Source organism: Dromiciops gliroides, chromosome 4 (assembly GCF_019393635.1).
Source record: "Dromiciops gliroides isolate mDroGli1 chromosome 4, mDroGli1.pri, whole genome shotgun sequence".
NCBI lineage: Eukaryota > Metazoa > Chordata > Mammalia > Microbiotheria > Microbiotheriidae > Dromiciops > Dromiciops gliroides.
The window spans coordinates 200,590,683-200,613,563 of NC_057864.1; positions in this window are offsets into that span (position 1 = coordinate 200,590,683).

Below are 22,881 nucleotides of genomic sequence, written 5' to 3' on the forward strand. Positions count from 1 at the left end.
ATCCTTGTATCACTTCTTCTGACCTCCATGAGCACTTGCCTTTTGTGAGTTCTCCATAAAATAGGGGTTTTTTTAGGCAAATATATAGTTAGCATTCAAACAATGCAGTTAGCCCATCAGAATTGCACCCTCTGCATTAGAGTTTGAATGCTTTGCACAAAATGCTGGTTGATGCAAAGTAACAGGACTAGAAGGTAAATTCCCAATATCTGGTTTGGTTTCTTTTCTCTCCCTTTCTCTGCTCCTTCAATAAAACATAAAACAGCTATGTGGGGGTAATGGATGGAGTTTGGGAATTGGGGTCAGAATCCTGGCTGAGACACTCACCAGCTGCATGACTTTGGGCAAATCACTTAAATCTCTCTGTGCCTCAGTTTCCTCATTTGTAAATAGGGATAATAGTAGCATCTTCCTCACAAGGTTGTTGTGAGGATTAAATGAATGAAATTTCTGAAGTGCATTGTAAGCTTTAAAGTACTATATAAATGCCACCACCACCACCATCATCATCATTATTATTCCTCAGGATTCCTGTGACATGTCATAACAGGTGTTGTCACTTATGAACTTTGGGGGTGACCTGTGTGTTAAGTTGAATTATTCTAATTTTTAAAGTAATTTTATCTATGCTAGCTACTTATCATTGGTTTCCCTTACTTTTGGTGTAGAGGGAAGGTAATTAGGTATTCAGACCAACTTCTCTGCAAAGTAAGAAAAGACTCTAAGATGTGAATACATGTGCTTCTGGGAAATGTAGTTTGGCTTTGGGCCTTTTGATTGGTGGGATGGAAAGAGGGAGGAACAAAGGAAGTTGTGTGCTCAGGATGCATTGGAACTGAGATCTACAAAAAAGACTATTAGGGACTTTAATTTCTTCCCCTCCTCTCATTTGCCTGCTGTCAGATTAAGTTTACTCCAAGATGGATCTTTGGGCTTTGTGGGGACCGATTTTTAATTGAGGAGTGCTAGCTAAGGGGCTCGCCGCAATATTGGGGCAAGGAAGGAGACCGGCAGCCTCCCTCAAAACGGAACAAGATTGATTTTAACAAGAATGAACTTAAAAAAAAACCACACACACAAACAGGATCAGTAGGATCAAGGAAAAGGAAATAAACTGGGGAAAGGGAAATTATAATACCTGAAAAAATACCACTGCCCAGGAATCAGCTGAAAATACCCAGCAGAACACCTGTCACTTTCCAGCTTCCACCTAGAATGCCCAATTCTCCTCCCCCAAACCTAGAAACACCCCACACAGCCCCAGCCAATGGGATGGCCACTCTGACAGTCACATGACTGCCCTCATTAGGCTTCCAATCATTATAATTTTGCCAGGCCCATGTAGGCATTGACGAGTGGTGATGACGTGAGGTGCCAGAGCCCTGGCAACGGCTACAACCAGTGGGTGGAGCACCGTGCGGTTTGCGGAGCCCCAGGCCAGTGCGCGCCAAGACATAAAAACCTCAAATAACAATTAATTCTTTACAGCTTTTGAAGTTGTTTATGATTCCTGATTTGTATAGTGTGCTTTTTGTTTGTTTTTTTTGTGGGGCAATGAGGGTTAAGTGACTTTCCCAGGGTCACACAGCTAGTAAGTGTCAAGTGTCCGAGGCCGTATTTGAACTCAGGTCCTCCTGAATCCAGGGCTGGTGTTTTATCCACTGTGCCACCTAGCTGCCCTCTCATAGCATACTCTTGCTAGGTGACTGCCCTATTTTTTTTTCCTGGTCATACATTCCTCTGCTGACATCCTTTACACAGCTTCTTCTGCCTCCTGCCTCATTTGTAATGTGTTGCAGGCTCTTCCCTCCCACCATGCACCTTAACTTTGCCCGATGGGTGATCCTCTTTAATTCTTTGCAGACTATAGTTTTATATTATACATTACCTGGTTTATTATTTTTTTTTGGTGGGGCAATGGGGGTTAAGTGACTTGCCCAGGGTCACACAGCCAGTAAGTGTGAAATGTCTGAGGCCCGATTCGAACTCAGGTACTTCTGAATCCAGGGCCAGTGCTTTATCCACTGTTCCACCTAGCTGCCCCCTGGCTTATTATTTATTAACTTGTATATTCAGGGGAAAGATCACTGACTCTGGATTCACAAGATAAATTTGAATCCCACCTCTGACACTTACTACCTGTGTGACATTTAATCTCCTTGGATCTGTATCCTTATCTGGAAAATGAGGGCAAGTTGACCAGATGACCTCTGAGGTCACTTCTAGCTCTAATTCTGTGATTCTGATTTGATTCAGATGACTTGGTTAAAATCCCACCTCTGATGCTCACTACCTGTGTAATGTTGGGCAAGCCAATTAATCAATCAACAAGTACCTCTGGGGTACCTCATGTGTATGCAGTACTATGCTCCCCAGGATAGAGTATACAGAAGAAATATGTATCGACCAACCTGAATTTGTTACCAGCCATAAAGGCGCAAACAGCTCAGAGATAAACAATGTCAAAACAACTCTGACATGAGAATGGCCAAAGGAAATTTCCTTTAAACTAAGGACCCTTCATCAGCATCAAAAAGCTTGTCCGCTCTCATGAAAGGTGCTTGAATCTATTGAGTGTGTCAGGGTGCTGACCTTTGATTTCTGACGTACCTTAACTTTTGACAAAGACACACTCAGGAGAATTAGAAAAAAACTGGGAAGGCTGCAAGGTTGCTGGCTTTGTGACATAAATTTATTAGTGCCCAAATCCTTTAGTATTTCCCATCCCCAAAACTTTGGTAAGCTTGAAGTATAGTACAGAACACAGGACTTGTCAAGGAACACAAGTGTAACAAGGTTAGTTAGAGCATACTCTATTGGAGTATGTGCTTTGTGACTTGGGAGATGGGACAGAGATTTCAGCCCCTTGTTCAAAGGACATTGTGCACAGCCCTTTGCATATCACTACACCATGAGTCAAAAGAGAACTGACCACTGAACCAGGAGGAGTGTTCACACAAAAGACTTTAAAGAGAAAGACAACTTCTGCCCTGACTTTTTTCCTTCCTGGCCTCTTTACTGTTCCTCACACAAGACACCTCATCTCTCGACTCCCAGAATTTTTACTGGCTATCCTCCATGCTTGGAACTCTCTCCTTCCTCCTCTCAGCCTCCTGGCCTCCTTGGCTTCCTCTGAGTCTCAGCTAAATTGCCAGCAATAAGTCTTTCCAAGTCCTCCTTCATCTTCGTGTTTTCCTATGAGTTTATCTCAAATTTATCCTATGTAATATCTTATTTATGCACAGTCATTTACATTTGATCCCTTCCTTCCATTAGGTTGTAAACTTTTTGCTTTCTTTGTATCTACAAAGTACTTAGCATAGTTCCTGGAACACAGTAAGTGCCTAATGAATGCATGCTACCTTGACTTGCTCTCTCCAGAATGTGTGGTGCAGAATTCTTTTTTCTGGAGCTTCCCATGAGGGAAGTGAGAAGGGCTTTCCCTCTCTCTGAATTCTCCTAGTAACTGTAGTGTCAATTTTTGCATGGTGGCAGACACATGTGCGTTTCAAGTATGCCCATGACTGAGACACAAGCCCCTGGCTCCTTCTTCTTGTGTTTCTTTCCCTAAGAATAAGTGATTAAACAGCAATCATGAAATAGATGTTTTCAGCTTTGGAGGTAACCTCGTGAGTTCAAGAGCTGTAACTCCACTCTTCTTAGAAAAGATGACTACAAAGGGATGATAAGCCCAAGCCCCAGCCTGGATGTCCAGAATTATGTGGACCTTGAGGGAGTTGTTCAGATAGTCCAGAGTCAAAGTGAAGGTGAGATGCCTATTCCACAATCCCATTAATCATCCCGCGTTTAATGTTTTAGAAGTGATAGGTTACCTTGTCACGTTTGCCTTTGTCAGTATGTGCCTTTGTCAGTGTGTGTTTTTGAATCTTTTTGTGGTTTTAGCATTTCTTTTGTGTGGAGAAAATAAATAACTGCCCTATGCCTGATTGACATTGCACACAGAATACCTTTCTACTTCCTTTTGGGGAGACCCTGAACGTGGGTCATATGTAAGGTTTAAGTGATTTTTCTTAGGGATCTGGGTGGGGAATGGAAGGAGCCAGAGAGTTCAAAGAAGAATCTGCCCCTCTTTAAAGGATTGTACCCTAAGAATAAGCAAGAGCTTGGACACCCTCGGTGGGAAAGAGTGATCAAACCCCACTATTGTTGCATGTAGGAAACATTAAGGGAAAGTTTCCCAGGAATACCAGACTCCTCCCCCAAATTTCACAACTCTGCCAACCAGAATTCACCCGTTTATATTAGTCTCCTTCCTACAGTTAGTTTTACAAACAGTATAATGGGACAGTCTGTGATAAACACTTTTTATCCTACCCCTCCCAGGTCTAATACTCCACTAGATCTGGAATTACCTGGGTTTCCCATTACCCTTTGACATCTTAGAATTCATCTGTAGGGAGAAGAATACATTTACCTCTGGGCCAAAGTAAGATAATTGAAGATCACAGAAGTCTCTAAGTTAGTAGGAAACCATTAAGAAAATAGAAGGAAATAATCTAAGTTAGAATTGGAGCCCCAATAGGAGGATAAGTTCTAAAATCAAGTACAATGAGACTTCACTTTATTTGGACAAATTGAGAGAGAAGCTGAGATGAATTAGTAAAACATCTGAATTATAGATTAATGGATGTCTTTTACTGTTAAAGTACCTTCACTCTTGGAAATACTCCGCCTTGCCTTCACTCTCCTCCCCTGTAATTCTTCCTCCATCTCCCCCACTGGAACTTCCTCATTCCTAGTGCCTGACAGCTTCAGGCCTGCTTACCAGAGCTTGATTTGGCTGGGCAGTCTGCTTGACCCATCCCAGCAAGGAATCAGTTCACATGAGCAATGTGTTAAGGGGCTAAAATTCTAGCTAAACTGTCTAAAATATCTAATGAGTGGTCGCCAATAAATTATAAGCTTTAGTAAGAGTTAGACTTTTAAGCATTTGTTAAGGAGAATAAGAGTTTGATAAAGAGAGAGAGAAAGGCCTAGATTTCTATCTATTAAAGGGAGAGCGCATTTCTAGCTCCCTTCTCCACCAGAGTCCCGAGGAAAGAGAGCGAGACTGAGCGCCAGTCTCTTCCTTCCTCCTCCCACTAGCCCACGTCACTTCCTGACGCCAAAGAAAAGACTCCTGGTCTTGCCCTCAAAGACCGTCGCTTCATGGGCGGAACTCTTCTACAGTAAGTCTCCAGCAGGTGGCATTATTCCAATCGTTACAAATGGGAACAACTTGTCCATTGCTGATGCCTTAACCAAAAGAAAACTTGGAGGGGGCTCCCTGAAGGAAGAAAAGAACTCCCAGGGCCAGGAACAGTCCTGTGAAGCACTTCTCAGCTGCATATGTTCTCTACATGTGTACCTATACTTTAATCTTGAGGACATTCTCCCCAGGTCTCTCATTTGGGGGAAATACTTTTATAATTTCTGTCCTTAATATACCTTCTCAGTAAGTATCCCTCTGTTAAAAGGCAACTGATGCTAACTGATTGATGGATATTGGGGCATCACAATAGATGGGGGCTATTAGAAATCTCAGAGGTGGGGCAGCTAGGTGGCGCAGTGGATAGAGCACCGGCCCTGGAATCAGGAGTACCTGAGTTCAAATCCGGCCTCAGACACTTAACACTTACTAGCTGTGTGACCTTGGGCAAGTCACTTAACCCCAATTGCCTCACTAAAAAACAAAAAACAAATACAGAAATCTCAGAGGCTTTGAATTTTCAGAGGCTTTTTTTTGTATCTATTGATATAATCAAGTGGATCATTAATTGTTTTCCTAATGCTGATTCAAAGATGCAAAAAACCACCCTTATGTCCAATTCAATCCTTTATTAAGCCCTTTCTATGTGCCAAGAACTGTATTAAGTGCTGGGGATACAATTAATAAAAAGAAAGATAATCTCTGTCCTCAAAGAGCTCACAGTACATCCATCTTGGTTATGGTGAATGATTTTTTTTACATTGCTCTAGTTTTGTTTTGTTTTTGCTAGGATTACATTTAACATTTTGCACCATTATTCACCAGTGACTTCTAGTTAAGACGAAAGTGTGAAAGGTCATGGAGGAGCCTAGCTCTCCATATGGATCTTAAAGGGCACCATTCAAAGCAGTGACTAAGAAAATTCAAAGGAAATAGAAGTAAGCTTTTCTGTCCAGTCTAAGACTGGGCATGGAAGGAAGGAAGGAAGGGAGGGAGGAAAGGAAAGGAAAGGAAAGGAAAGGAAAGGAAAGGAAAGGAAAGGAAAGGAAAGGAAAGGAAAGGAAAGGAAAGGAAAGGAAAGGAAAGGAAAGGAAAGGAAAGGAAAGGAAAGGAAAGGAAAGGAAAGGAAAGGAAAGGAAAGGAAAGGAAAGGAAAGGAAAGGAAAGGAAAGGAAAGGAAAGGAAAGGAAAGGAAAGGAAAGGAAAGGAAAGGAAAGGAAAGGAAAGGAAAGGAAAGGAAAGGAAGGAAAGGAAAGGAAGGAAGGAAGGAAGAAAAATTTTAAAAAGAAGTAAAAACAAAAGAAAAAAAGCCAGAAACTTGTGAATGCTGGGAGAGAGGTAGCACCAGGGAAGAAAGCCTGAGATCCAGTACATTGGTGTGAAGCCCGTTGCAGCTGGGAGAACAGTTGTGCCAGGGATGCTAGCTGTGAGCTGTGGTAAATGAGCCCAAGGACAGCAGGGGTGGAGAGAGGGGTCACACCAGGGAAGCCAAATCAAGCTCTGGTAAGCAGGCCTGAAGCTGTCAGGCACTAGGAATGAGGAGGTTCCAGTGGGGGAGATGGAAGCCAGAACATAATTGGCTCCAGTAATCAGAACCTAAAACCAGTGGGATCTTGGCCTTGCTCTATCAGAACAAAAGCAGGGACCAAGCCAGCTGCACCCCCAGGTCACGGCACAGAGAGACAGGGCACAGCTGTGCATTCTGCAGAGTCCTTGGCTATGCACAGAGGGACCTTGCAGAAGGTATGAAAACATACAGTCTCAAACACCTGACTGGAGTCTATTGGGTCCATATCAGGGGACAGAACTAAGTCTTACTTGGAGATCATGCCAGAAGGAGACATAGATGGGATAGATCAAGGCTCAAGCACGTATTCAACCACTAAGAGACTGAGACAGAAGCTAAGAATTGAGACAGATGGTGAGGCCTAATACCAGCTAAAGTCCCATCTTCTATAAGAAGCCTTTCAATTCCTCTGTTGATTATCTTCAATTTATCCTTACCTTGTTTATACATAGTTATTTGAATAATGCTCCCCCCCCCCTCCACATTCAACTGTGAGCGCCTTGAGTGCAACACTGACTGCAGTGTCAGGCATATAGTAAGCACTTAATATTTATTGTTGACTGGTGGTTACCCCCATCTAGAAGGAGTATAGAAGGAATAGGAACAAGCAAAAATGTCCCAAACCACAAAATTTTGCCAGGAAGGATGAAGTCCGGCCTCGGCATCAAATCTCAATCCAGGAGGCTGGAAATAGGAGGGAACAAACAAACAAAAATAACCCTAAACACTATGAAGAAATAATAAAGGTTAAGGGAAGACTGAGAGGTAAGCCTAGGAGAAGAGAATCATTCAATGATGCCTAGGGCCATGGGCTTTGACAATAAGAGGGTTATTAATAGCCTTGGAGAGAGCTGGCTCAGTAGCACTGGTGAAACCCAGCTTACGTGAGTATGATGAATGAGAGGGATATGAAGGAGGAATACAGAGCAGGGTTACAAATGTAGACTTCTTTAGTTTGAGAGGATAGCATGATCAAGGAAAGAAGTTCTTTCAGGGTGTGTGTGTGTGTGTGTGGGTGTGTGTGTGTGTGTGTAGTTGTGTTCATTTTGTGCTGAGGAGTTCCCATCTTTTGCCTCAGGATTCCCAGGGCTTAGAACTGTCCCTGGCACATTGTAGGTGCTTAATAAATGCTGATGATTCTGGGAAGGATAGCCGAGCTGCCTTGCCTTAGAAAGTGGCCAGAGCCTTTTCCTACTTTTCCCTTTAGCCCCTAATCTTTATTTTGTTGGGGGGCAAGTAGATGGCTCAGTGGATAGAGCACCAGATCTGGAATCAGGAAGACTTGAGTTCAAATCCAGCCTCTGTGACCCTGTGACCCTGGGCAAGTCACTTCACCCTGTTTGCCTCAGTTTTCTCATCTGTAAGATGAGCTGGAGAAGGAAATGGCAAATCACTTAAGTATCTTTGATAGTTGTCATTATTCAGTCATTTCAGTAGTATCCAACTTTTGTGACCCCATTTGGGGAAATGGGGTCACGAAGAGTTGGACCTTACTGAACAACAACTTTTTTTCTCTTTTTCTTTTCCTATGGATAGCCCTACCTAGCACCACTAGCACAAGATAAACGAGGCTGGCCTCTTAAGGGAGGAATGAGGAGAGGAGGGGGTGTAGAGTGAGGGAGAAGTATTCTGCCCTTTGAAGTAAAGGAGGCTTAGCCTGGGGGGGAAATTGATTCAGAAGCTTCACCTCAGCTCTAGCTGTCCTCCTAGGAATACCTTCCTGATCCAGCTACTGTTTGCTGTGGCAACTGTGGAGAGAAGTAGCATTTTAAATCCTTTTAACTCTGGAATTGTGTTCTTTTAATTCTGTATTCAGAAGATTGGTGTTAATTGCATTTTTATGATCCATGATGCCTTTATTGAATTTTAACTCTTAAATATGCTTGGACTGGCCTAACTTGGGCCTGGCCAACAATGTTGTTGTTTGAGAATAGCAGAGATGTGGACATATCTGAAGGCTGAGGGGAAGGAGCCAAAAGAGGAAGGACTGAATGTGCATGAGCAATAGAGGATGTTTTAGTCTCAGAGGGGATCATAGGATCATAAGGAAGGGACACCTTAGAGAATACCTAGTTTGAATCCGTCATTTTAGAGATGAGTAAACTGGAAACCCAGATATATCAGGAGACTTACCCAAGGTAATATAGTTTAATGGGTAGTAAGTAGAGTCAGTAGTTGGGACAGCTGGCTGGATCAGTGGATAGAACACCAGTCCTGGAGTCAGGAGGATCTACGTTCAAATCTAGCCTCAGACACTTACCAGCTGTGTGACCCTGGACAAATCACTTAACCCTGTTTGCCTTAGTTTCCTCATCTGTACAATGAACTAGAGAAGAAAATGGCAACCCACTCCAGTATCTTTGCCGAGAAAATCCCAAATGGGGTCACAAAGAATCAGACACTACAGAAATGGATGAACAACAACATCTGTCTTTGTTCTTTCTATATCATCATGGATAGAAGGGGATGGGATCAAGGATCCAGGTGGAAGGATTAGTTTTGGCAGGAGGAAACCTTCATTTTCTGAAACTGAAGAGAAAGAAGAAAGACTGAATAAAGAGAGAAAGGTACACAGGACTGGAGTTGAAGTATAGCCTCAATCTTCTCAGTAAAATAGAGGTCATCTGTTGAAAGTCAGTAGGCTGGAAGAGAAAGTAGAAAGTTTGAAACAGCCATTGTTAGGAATGTGTTAGAGAATCAATAAAAGATGAATAAAAGGATTGCAATGCCATAGTGAGGGCCCAGTTGAGGTTAGATAGAATAAATTTCTAGTTGACCGAGTCAATTCAGTCTCATGATTTCCTCTCATGACATTTAGATGATTGGGAACAGAAGTGAAGGAGATAGAATGGAAGAGGAATACAGGATTTAGGATTAGCAGAGTGGGAACTATAAGAGGCAGCATAACATGGAATGGAATAAGCATTTATTAAGTGCCTACTATATGCCAGACGCTGTGCTTTATAAATATTATCTAATCTGATCATCTCAACAACCCTGTGACTTAGGATATGGTGGATAAAATGCCACATTTGGAGGTAGGAAGACCCGGGTTCAAATATAATCTCTGAAATTTGCTAGCTCTATGACTACAAATTATTAAAGGTTTCTGAGCTATAGTTTCTTCATCTGTAAAATGGGGGCAATTTACCTGTAGTACCTCCCTTAAAAGTGGCTGAGACGGGGCGGGGGGGGGAGGGGGGCAGCTAGGTGGTGCAGTGGATAGAGCACCAGCCCTGGAGTCAGGAGTACCTGAGTTCAAATCTCGCCTCAGACACTTAACACTTACTAGCTGTGTGACTCTGGGCAAGTCACTTAACCCCAATTGCCTCACTTAAAAAAAAAAAAGTGGCTGAGATACTCAAGTGAGAAAATGTATTAACACCCTTTGCAAAACGTAAAGCACTCTATAAATATAATTTATTATTAGCGGGGACAATGGAAGGAAAAAGAGGAGGTTCTGCGAAAAGCACTGACCAATGGGTCAGGACTGGATAGGAAGAAAAGTAAGACCAAAGGAGGGTTGATACATTGAGAAAATAAGAAAAGAAATTGGGAGACTGAAGATCATGATAAGAGCATGTATAGTAGTGTCATGGGAGGATTATGGGCCCCGGTCACCCCAACAATTCTCTGGGGGGTTCAAGGAACCTTTTCCTTGAAACCTCAGGGGTTTTCCCTTGAAATCAAGTAGGCCTCTCCTTGAACACAATCAAGGACACACACACTCACCTAACGGAGATAAGCGGCACAGATTGAACTGAGCATGCTCCAGGACCATCACCCCACATTCCAGTCCTCCTAAGCATCTGGATGAGGTAATCCAGGAGAAGACCACCTGGAACCGCCCATCAGCAGACTGCTTAGACCCATCAGGACAAAGTTGACACCCACCACCAGATCTCTCAGGAGGGATTCTTCCTACCACAGCGCAACGCGGGAAGACCACCAGCCCCTCACCCAATAAGAGACTCTTACCCACCCCCCATCGAAACCCTATAAAATGGCACCCCACAAGTCAGTTGGGGGGAAGCGTTTTGTTCTGGCAAAACCTTCCTCCCGGCCGGTTTCTCTTGTACTCCAATAAACCTGTTCTCTTATTCCTGATTAGGTCTTGTGCGAGAGTGTAATTCTTTACAGAGGAATCCTAAGGACCCACGTGCTTTCTCCTATCGCTTTCCCCATATCAGTAGGTTCAAGGGAGGGAAGGAAAAGAGAACAATAAAGAAAACAGATCACATCATAGATAGGAAGGGAATTCAAACTGGAGGAAAGGAGGCATCCCTTCCCAGCTGGAGTTCTGGTGGTTTGACAGTGAACAAAGAGTCAGGGAGCCATTTTGCAAATATTTGCTTGGGGGCTCAGAATGCAGGTTTATCTCTGTGGATTTTAAGGCTTGGGTTTCCATCTTAGGGAAAGCAGAAAGAAGCTAGAGGAAGTCCCAGCAGATTCCAAGGTTTGTTTTTTTCTTGGAGGACAATTCTGGCTCTCCTGGTCAATGACCCTTTAAGAATATCCCAAACGTCACCTTCAAGGGGATGGGAGGAGGTAGTAGAGGGGGGAGACTCAGCATTTCCATCTTCTTCATTGGCAAATTGTAAATTTAGGTTTGAGAGGAAAATATAGTGACATCAAGGTTATGTAGTCCCAGGCTGACAAGATGGATTATCTTCAGCAATCCATCATTTGCCAGGATCCAACTGAACTGCCTCTCTCTCTCTTTCTCTCTCTCTCTCTCCCTTCTCTCTATTTATCTCCTCTCTCTCCCCCTCCTCTTTCTCTCATCTCTGTCTTTCTCTCTTACACACTCTTTCTCATCTTTCTCTCTCCTTCCCCCTTTCTTCCTTTCCTTCTTGCTTTCTCTCCCTCCCTCTGTCCTTTTCTCTTTCCTTCTCTCTCTCTCTTTCTCTTCCTCTCCCTCCCTCCCTCCCCTTCCCCCACCCCACCATCCCCTCCATTTCATCTTGGAAAAAACATTTTTAGAAACTTTAATGACTATATAGCTTTGAAGAATGATACAAGGAGGGCAGGGACAGCTATCATTTTTATTTAGTTGTACATGATAAAAACTAACTCTGGGCAATAAATCTCTTGACCTTGAGGAGAAATAACATTTTGCCTCTCTATTAACATGCCTCCCTTTTGGGAGGTTTTAATGAACTAATGTCCCCCTCCTCCCTGTGGTAATTAAAATCATCTCCCACCCCATTTGCTATGCCTGGAGTCATTAGAGATTCTGAGCTCCAAGAGCAGCCTGGAGGGTTTATGTGCCAAGGAGACTCTATAAGCCCAGGAGAGCAATATTGTCCAAAATTCAGCGATAACGGTTAGTTATTCTATCTCTTGACCAGTTTTGGATCCTACATTGTTATCATTATTGTTATTAAGGGACATAGATGGGTTTAGGTGCATAGTCTAGGTATGCTAGGACACCCCAGGGGAACATTCCCTTTGACTCTTGGAGAAGGCGAAGGAGAAAAGGAAATGCTCCTCCAGGGAGTGTGGGCCCATCTGGCCCAGAGGCTATGAATCAATCAATCAACAAATATTTATTGAGCACCAATTACTTGTAAGTTTCCTTTGGAAATACAAGAGACCTAAGAAACCCAGTTCCTACTATCACAAAGCTTATGATATAGTTGGGGAGCTAAGACATATACCCTTGAATATATGATTAACGTTTTAAGGCAGCCTAGACATGAATGGCAGCATGAATTGGTTCCTAGGCATAATAATATTACATGTAGTGGTAAGTGCCTTAGGACCAATGTTATAACTATTATAAATGTGATGATTAGGGGAATAATATTAGAGGGTTGTTTTTTCCAGACAGTGATGTTGTATTATAATGGTTTAATGATGTTAAGAGAAGCCAAGTGGCATGTGAGTGGTATTCAGAGAAGAGATTTCAGTGTGGGCCGAGATAGCAGGTAAGGTTTTGTGGAGAAGGTAATGATTACTTATGCTTCATTGTTGGCTATTAATACAGAGAATTGACTTCTATTATATAGGAACCCCCTGGGATTCTCCCTTTCCCATTTGTTACTAAGTTATTGAAGCTTTGCTTTAGAAAGGAATTCATCTTGTTCCTTCCCCTACTCCTCACCTGGAGAAAATTCCACTCTGAGGCCTTCTTCTCCTGATTGGTGACTGCTTGTCTGGACCACTACTCAGGAGAGTTATCAGCCATGCTTCACTTTCACTCATGACTCAGTTCTCCAAAATTTTCCTCTTTGTCAATAGTCTTGTCTCCCCTCCTCCTCCCCCTCAAGCCCAACCATGTCCAGTTTCCTATTATGTGTTGTCTTCTCTTATTAGAATGTAAACTTCCTGAGGGTAGGGACTATCCTGGTTGCTTGTATTTTTATCCCTAGCACTTAGCACAATTCTTAGCATGTGGTAAGCCCTTGTTAATCTTTTATCTACCCATCCATCCACCATCCATCTATCCAACCATTGTCCATCCATACATCATCCATGCGTCCGTCCACCCATCTATCTATATCTATATCATCTATATCTATATCTATATCTATATCTATATCTATATCTATATCTATATCTATATCTATATCTATATCTATATCTATATCTATATCTATATCTATATCTATATCTATATCTATATCTATATCTATATCTATATATCTACATCTACATCTACATCTACATCTACATCTACATCTACATCTACATCTACATCTACATCTATCTATTGTTAAGGGCTAAAATTCTAGCTAAACTGTCTAAAATATCTAATGTGTGGTCGCCAATAAATTATAAGCTTTAGCAAGAGTTAGACTTTTAAGCATTTATTAAGGAGAATAAGAATTTGGTAAAGAGAGAGAGAAAGGCCTAGATTCCTATCTATTAAAGGGAGAGCACATTTCTAGCTCCCTTCTCCACCAGAGTCCAAAGGAAAGAGAGTGAGACTGAGCGCCAGTCTCTTCCTTCCTCCTCCCACTAGCCCACGTCACTTCCTGACGCCAAAGAAAAGACTCCTGGTCTTGCCCTCAAAGACCTTCGCTTCATGGGCGGAACTCTTCTACAGTAAGTCTCCAGCAGGTGGCGTCATTCCAATCGTTACAGTTCCCCGCTTTATTTCCTCAAGAAACGGTATGTTTCCTTGATGAAACAGTCAAAAACAACAGAATATAATAACCTATGCTAACTAACAATATGTTAATAACAATATAGAAAAAGGAGAGAGGAAAGTTTTGTCCAGAGGGGCGATTTTTTTGTCCTCATGAACCAACGCTTTGACATTGGTCTTGCAAAGGGAGGGCCTCTGCAGAGAATACATGTTACAGATGGTGTCTATTATAACAGAAAGAGAAAAGAGAAAAAAACAACAACAAAAACAAAACAAAACTGTTCATTTAAAGTCTCTAAAAGTCTTTTCTCAGATGTCCTCTAGGTGTAGTCATGGAATGGAAGTCTTTTCAGGGGTTGATGTGTGGATGCTAGTAATCAGCCAGGAAAATTTCCTACAAAATTGAGCTTAATACAACTTTAAAATAGCTTTGTCAATAATCAAATCAAACAATGAAAGTTCTCAAAAACATGTCTAAGGGAATACAGAATCTTAGTTGTTAACACATGAAACATACAATAAAACAAAAATTGAAACATTCTTTAAAATTATAATATTACTATAGTCCCCCCTTATGGAGGGTAATTGAGAAGACAATTGCTGCGATATTAATTTTTAAAAAATAATTTTTATCTTTGTTTCATCACTTTTTGCATCATCTGCCTAATTATCCTCATGCCATTATGAGAAATTTAAAAATCTAATATAATTGGTAACAGGTGTCAAGGCCAAATTCAACACTGACACTTGAGATAATTATGGGGGTTACCATAAAAGAACAGAGAAATGATGGGATATGAGCATTCCCACACTTGAGCAATATGTACTGCCCATGCAGTATGCCAGGCTTAAAATAGGTGGACGGAATATATGTCCATGCCACCGAATATATTGGAGGAAACTGAGTCAGACTTAATCAGATGCATGGGATTCAGATGTCCATGGCATCAGGCATATAGGAGGGGGCATAGAAGCCAGGTGTAGAATGAGATGGGTGGAATGAATACTTCCAGCCATCTGTACAATATTGTGGGGAAAAAGAAAATATTAAACCAAGAGAATCCAACCTCAACATTAGTCAAAAGCCGTTCCCTCAGCCATACCTTGACTTCATGCATGTCTCCCCTCATGTGACAGTTCAATGTCTGCTCTTACATGTATTCCTCATTTTGTGATTGGATGGCATCTTGGCCAACTGGCATCTGATAACTCAAAATAAAGGCAATTAATGTCTTAAATGATAAGTTCCCATAATCCAAGTCTCATATGGATTTTAAAATTGAGGATAATAAATGATTGCAAAAAATGTGAATACATCTTGACTCAGAATATAATATATAATTATGCAACAATTTCAAATAATACCCCCTTTTTTTACTTAGTATACTATTACTTTTGTGAAAAATCAGAACATATTTAAATACAAGTTAAAGCACAACAGAATCTCAAAGAAAACTTTTTTTTAAAAAGAAAACTTTTACAAATGTTCCCCTCTTTTTTTTTAATATGCTTATCAAAAATAATACTTCTAGAATCAATTTACACTTTCCATGGCAACCAATTTGCCAGGGAAATGCTTTAAAGAGTTTGATCAAATAATCAGTTGAGAGAAAAAAAAACCAAAAACAAACAACTCAGAATATGGGAGCACAATACTCCTAGAATTAACATTGTATTATGAAATCAAAACCATCTTGCAATGTTTCAAAATTAGATAGACAAATGAATAGAAGAAAATACACATGGAACAATAAAAGACAATGAAATTCAAACTAAGGAAATCTAAATGAATATGAACTTAATATTAATAAGAGTATTATAAAATATAAACTTGATCACATGACTATAAAAAGCTTTTACAAATATTCTCCTTGTTTTAGAAACTAAGTATAAGACACAATCTCAAAAGCATGAAAATCTCTATGAAAATAAACCCATACCATTAATTTCAAAATGTATATGTAATAGCATAGAAATCCTATGTAACCTCTGAACTGACATTAATACTCTGAGTAAAGTTAGAACACTTTTGATTCCGATATCTAAAATCCCCAATACTCATATCAATACCTTGCTGCTTACCGCTACATTTCTGTACAATATATACCCTTCCATGGCAAAAGAAGCGGAGTCTTGGACTATGTTGATGTTTGTCATTCTTATTCAGCTTAAGTTTTTCTTCTTTAACCCCTCTATATTGTCTGTCAGTCTTTTCACCATGCAAATGCTTTATAAGATTACTAATTAAAGACAAAAGCAGGTTAGCAAAATTATGAACAAAATGAGTATATCTGGAATTTAAAGGGTTTTCTAAGGTTGTCTCAGAAGCACAGCCAGGCTGGGGAAGGGCTGAGCCTGAAGCTGTAAATGTAGTTACAGAAAGTTGAGCATGCCCATCAGATCTCTGGACTTCCCAGGCAGGGGAAGCAATGGGCTTGGCCATGGGGGGAGTAGAGGGTGGGGTCTGGAGAGGAGGGGAGGGACCAGCGCAATTTGGATCAGACTTGATTTTGAACTCAGGCCTGGATTCCTCTTCCCCCACTTTGCCTCCAGGCGCTAGGGGATTAAAAGCTTCTAGAAGGTGGGTCATTGCCTCCAGGCATGCAAAATTAGAGCAACAATTAGTGTTAGAACTGGGAAAAGCTGCAGGAATCTCTTCAGGTTTCTCTGAAAAAGCATGGTTGGGAGAGGGAGAGATATTTCCTGGTGTAAGTTGCTGGCTCTTTTAACAAAAATAAAAAGAAAAATAGAAAATCCAGAAAAACAAAGCATTAACATGATCTTATCTCCCATTTGTCTGGTTAAACAGACTAAAATCAAAAATAGGGTAATTAGGGAGTTTAAAAGGTTCATCTGAAAAAATTTAAAGGGAAAACACAGCCAGTACGGCAGTACTTAGTTAAAGGGAGAGGGTAGGGGAAATTTCTTACCCAAGGAGAACATCAGAAGACTGAGGTTTAGCTTTTGTCTTTGTGGTCAGCCATCTGTTAAGGGCTAAAATTCTAGCTAAACTGTCTAAAATATCTAATGAGTGGTCACCAATAAATTATACGCTTTAGCAAGAGTTAGACTTTTAAGCATTTATTAAGGAGAATAAGAATTTGGTAAAGAGAGAGAAAGGCCTAGATTCCTATCTATTAAAGGGAGAGCATATTTCTAGCTCCGCTCTCCACCAGAGTCCAAAGGCCAGAGAGTCAGAGCGAGTGCCAGTCTCTTCCTTCCTCCTCCCACTAGCCCGTGTCACTTCCTGATGCCAAAGAAAAGACTCCTGGTCTTGCCCTCAAAGACCTTCGCTTCATGGGCAGAATTCTTCTACAGTAAGTCTCCAGCAGGTGGCGTCATTCCAATCGTTACACTATCCATCTATCCATCTATCTATCTATCAACCATGGATGAGACAAAACTGATGCCAACGTAGCATCAGTGTATAAGGGTTAATGAAGATGGGTGCAGAACAGTATGATCCACTGATAATAGTGGGTAAATCCCTCTGATACCACTGGTCCAGGGGTCAGAGTTCTTTTACATAGGCTTTTGGCACATTGTTGCCAATCTTTACTCAGGCAGAAAGAATTCCTTAGGTCACTGGGTCCATCAATCTGATCCCTGGTAGATTCTCACCTCATTGGAGTTGTGCTAAATGGTATGATTGGATTTAGGGGATTACTTTTATATAGAGAGGGCAGAGTTTAGACCAGGATAGAACTTTTGGCTACTGATCTGGGAATGGGGCAGGGATCTTTTATCAGGTCTTCTCTGATTTTTAATCAGCTAACTACATCTTCCCTAACCTCATCTGTACTAACTAATGCCTCCTCTCATTATGCCCATCTCTTCTTTTTTTAAAAAAAATTCCATCATACCACTTAGCCCAACAAATGAAAGAATTTGAAGAGAGACAGTGGGATTCATTCGTTCATTTGTTCATTCAATGATTTATTTAAGTTTTTGAAAAATTTGATTTCTTTCAGACCAACTGCCTGATTTTGTAGTCACAGAGTCGGCGGGGATCTCAGAAGCATCTTGTTGCAGTGGAAAGAATGTTAGATCTGGAATCAGAGGGCTAAGGTTCAAATTTTGCCTTTGCTATCTACTATCTGTGGAAAAATGAGCAAGTTATTTCTCTTTTCTGGGCCTCCAGTTCTCCATCGGTAAAATGAAAGGGACTGGAGAACCAAATGCTATCTCTTTTAGTTGTGAATATAGGATCCTCTAAATCTAGTTGAAATTCCTTTTTTTATAGGACTAAGTACACATTAGGTGTCAGCTAGATTGTACACTGTGCTTGAATTCAAATAGAGATACTTATTAGCTCTGTGATCCTGGGCAGGTCACCTCACCTCTGTTTGTCTCAGTTTCCCCCAACTTTAAAATGGAAAACCTAGAGGCAGCCAGGTGGCATAGGAGATAGAGTCCTGAGTTAAGATCTGGCATCAGACTCTTACTAGCTGGGTGACCCTGAGCAAGTCACTTAATCCAGTTTGCCTCAGTTTCCTCATCTGTAAAATAAGCTGGAGAAGGAAATGACAAATCATTCCAGTATCTTTGTTAAGAAAACCCTAAATTGGGTCATGAAGAGTCAGACACGACCTAAACAACTGAACAGGGGGAAGCAGTGGATAAAGCCCCAGCCCTAGATTCAGGAGAACCTGAGTTCAAATCTGGCCTCAGAGACATGACATTTACTAGCTGTGTGACCCTGGGCAAGTCACTTAACCCTCATTGCCCTGCCAAAAAAAAAGAAAAAACCCCAAACCCCAAACCCCAAAAACAACTGAACAAGAACAACAACAGCACCTACATTGCAGGGTTGTTGTGAGAGTCAAATGAGATAATATTTGTACAAAGTGCTTAGCACAATTCCTGATACTTAATATGCCCAATCCCAAACTCAGTATCTTTTCCTCTAACTCCTCCCCCATTCTTATCTTCCTTACCACTGTAGAGGATAATGGTATCCTCAGTCTTTCAGGCTCACAACTAACCTGCAAGTCATTCTGGATACTTCACCATCTTCCACCCCCATCCCTTAGCCAAAAGGTTGATGAAGCCTGCCAGTTTCACCTTTGCAAAATCTTAGACCACACCCTTCTCTCCTTGGACACTGCCACCACTGTGGTATAGCCCCTCCTCACCTCACACCTGGACTATTGCAATAGCCCACGGCTGGGTCTGCCTGCCATGAGTCTTTCTCCACTGCAGTCCATCCATCCCCTATCAGGCCATGACAGTGATTTTCCTAAAACACAATAATAATTTTAATTATTTATAATTTAAACAAATTAAATAGATAATTAAATAAATGATCATTTAAAATGTTATTACTTTTAAATTATTTATGCTTTTTGTTTATGTCAAAGTCATTTTTAAATATAATTTTCACTTATAATCTCCATCACCTAACTCAATGCCTTTGCATTTGCTGAAAAACACATCTGATCATATCATCCCCCCCCCAAAATCTCCAGTGGCTCCCTATTGTCCCTAAGTGCAAATACAAAATGCTCTGTCTGAAATTCAAAGTCCATCATACACTAGCCCCCTCCTACCTTTCCTGTCTTTTTTCTTTTTCTTTTTTGCGGGGCAATGAGGGTTAAGTGACTTGCTCAGGGTCATATAGCTAGTAAGTGTCAAGTGTCTGAGGCCTTTTCTATCTGCTTATACCTTACTCCCAAACATGTATTCTTTGATCCAGTGATACTGGCCTCCCGGCTGTTGAATGAACAAAACACTCCATCTATTGGCTCCAGGTATTTTCTCTGGCTGCCCCACTCCAACCTTCCCCAAGCTGAAACACTCTCCTCCACTCTGACAACCAACCTCCCTGCCTTCCTTTAAGTCCAAACTAAAATCCCATCTTCTACAGGAAGCCTCTCTCAGCCCCTCTTTTTTTTAAATTTATTTTTTGTTTTGTTTTGTTTTGTTTTTGTGGGGCAATGAGGGTTAAGTGACTTGCCCAGGGTCACACAGCTAGTAAGTGTCAAGTGTCTGAGGTCAGATTTGAACTCAGGTCCTCCTGAATCCAGTGCTGGTGCTTTATCCACTACGCCACCTAGCTGCTCCCCCTCAGTCCCTCTTAATTTCAGTGCCTTCCCTTTGTTAATGATTTCCTATTTATCCTGTATATATCTTGTTTTGTATATATTTGTTTGTATGTTGCTCCACCATTAGAATATAAACCCCTTGAGATAGAGATTGTCTTTTTGGGGGGGGGGGCAGGACAATGAGGGTTAAGCGTCTTGCCCAGGGTCACATAGCTAGTAAGTGTCAAGTGTCTGAGGCCAATTTTGAACTCAGGTCCTCCTGAATCCAGGGCTAGTGCTCTATCCACTGCGCCATCTAGCTGCCCCCTAGAGATTGTCTTTTTGCCTCTTTTTATATCCCCAGCACTTAGTACAATGCTTGACACATAGTAGGTGGTTAATAAACATTTATTGAATTGAAACAATATACAACAATCCAAAATCAACAATATAAGTAGGTGCTTACTAAATGTATCTTGAATTGGATAGACACATATTAGGTGCTTATTGAATTGACACATAATAGAATTTATGTAACTGCTTATTCTCTTTTCCCTTCCCGATTTATAGGTGAGGATCTGGAGGTTCAGAGAAGCTTTGAATGACTTTCCCTATGTCACACAGCAAGCTAGTCTTAGAATCATAATGGGAACTTAGATCTCCCAGCTCTCAGTCCATTGTTCTTTCCTGTGGCTGTCCTATGGGCAAGTTGACTTTGCTATTCAAGAACTGAGAAATCAGATAAGCTTGTTTGTACATAAACATTCTCCTCTCACATCATTTCTCCAAGGTGCTCCCACAGTCTGCCCCCCAGATCCCCTTCCTACAATGCCAACTTTCCCTCTCCTTAATATGTATAAATTTAAGAGAGGAAGAGCCTGAGGCATCCATTAAGATCTTACTCGTGGGATGGAGGGATAGAAACACCATAACCGTTCCCTGATCTGATTGTTTTGACAGCTTTGCCAAATCACAAAGCATAGGCCTCATTTTATGAGGGGAAAAGCAATATCAAAGTAGGGAAGTGTGAGAGTCTCGTTCTTTTCAAAATGAATAGTAAGTGAATTTGCATCCACTTAGTAGTAAATATGACTGACTATCCCTCCCTGCCTCCAGCTCATTGTGAGGGATTTAAATGCGAATGAGCTTTCCTTATTATTTTCTTAACTCTGTGTGTATGTGTGTACACGTGAGCATATGTGTGTTTGTGTCTCTGTACCAACTTCTTATGGGTGAAGAAGATTCTTCAGCTTCCTTCAACTAGAGAATGTAAGACACAGTTATACTCACATTGAGACATCTGGAACCATTGCCTAAGTAGGGGACTCCTAGACCCCAGCCAGGGGCAGATAGGTGGTGCATTGGATAGAACTCTGGGGTCTTGAGTCAGGAAGACCTGAGGTCAGATCCAATCTCAGACACCTACTAGCTGTGTGACCTTGGGCAAGTAACTTCACTCTATTTGCCTCAGTTTCCTCATCTGTAAAATGAGCTGGAGAAGGACATGGCAAACCATTCCAGTGTCTTTGCCAAGAAAACCCTAAATGGGGATGAGAAGAGTCAGACTCGACTAAAACAACTCAATAACAACAACAGATTCCCAGCTCCCTCTCTTCCTTAGAGCTTTCCACAAACTGGTGAGAGGGACCTTGAGAACCCCAGCACTCCCAGAATAACAAAACAAAACAAAACAAAAAAGCCCCTCAGTGTCCTCACACTGCTATCCTGCTATCAGGGACCTTCTTATGTTGACTCATCAGAGGAAAGCTGGAGGAAGAATACATCTCCTCCCGCATTCTCTCTGTTCACCGATAGCTAAGTGATCAGTCAGCATTATATCAATCAACCTGTCTAACAACCAATTAAAACCATTGTTGGCCAGCCCGACAATGACTGACAGGTTGGCCAGATAGTGACAGGTCGAAAGAAGGAGAGGGAGCGGTTTTCCCTTACATTTTTATGTGACCCATAACTTATTTCTGAGGGCCCTTAGCACAAAATGCTAACACCCTGCTATGGGGTGATATAAAGGATGGAGTGAACACAAGGATGAGGTGTGTGTGTGTGTGTGTGTGTGTGTGTGTGTGTGTGTGTGTGTATGTGTGTGTGTCTTTGTGTGCATTTGTGTGGGATGATTCTTTTTTTTCTATAATGAGAAGCAGGATTGTATGTGATATGATTTTAGAGGCTTCTTCAGAACCCCATATCACAATACTAATTGAAGTCTATTTCCACAAGCAATTAAAAAATTTTTTTGGGCTTATAATGTTCTGTCAGAAATGTCAACATATTAGTATAATGGGGGTCTGGTTGATGAGCAGACCCCATTAGCTTGCTTGGTTAGTGTAATCTCGCTACTTGGAGGATTCTAGGAGTTTCCTTCCTGGGCAATTGTAATGATGTGAAAGGGCAGTCCCTTGGAGAGATTATGGTACCTGTGCGGACACGCTTTACCTGGCTTCAGGTGGCTAATGACCTGGTTGGGAGGAGACTTTTTTGTGCATAGTCAGAACTGTTGGCTGCCTCAAAAAGGCCAGGATCAGCTTCAGCTGTTTCCCTATTCATGTCTGGGGAGGCAAACTGACTCTCGTGGTGAGATGGTGCAGTAAGGGAAAGGGTCTTTGAACCAAAATGGCCTTTTCAGCAGGAAGCCTTGGCTTTTGTGTTTGTTCTTATCTGTTCTAGATATAAGAGGTAAAATTTCAGAGATTGGCCTGGAGCAGGAATCCAGTTATGATCCAGGTTGGGTATTGCAATGTATACAGCATCAATACCCCAAAGAGCAAGGAGAAATCTTCAGAAATGACCTCTGGGGCTCCACACTAGTGGAAGGACTCATCTGGAAGTCATGTCATCTCTTTACATGTACTTTGTTATGTAGAAACTGCATTAAATTATGAGTGTAACCTCCCCAAAGACTAATGATGGGAGATTATGCCACCCCCAAAGTGTGGGAACAATATATACACATTTGTTTTTGCTATATTTTG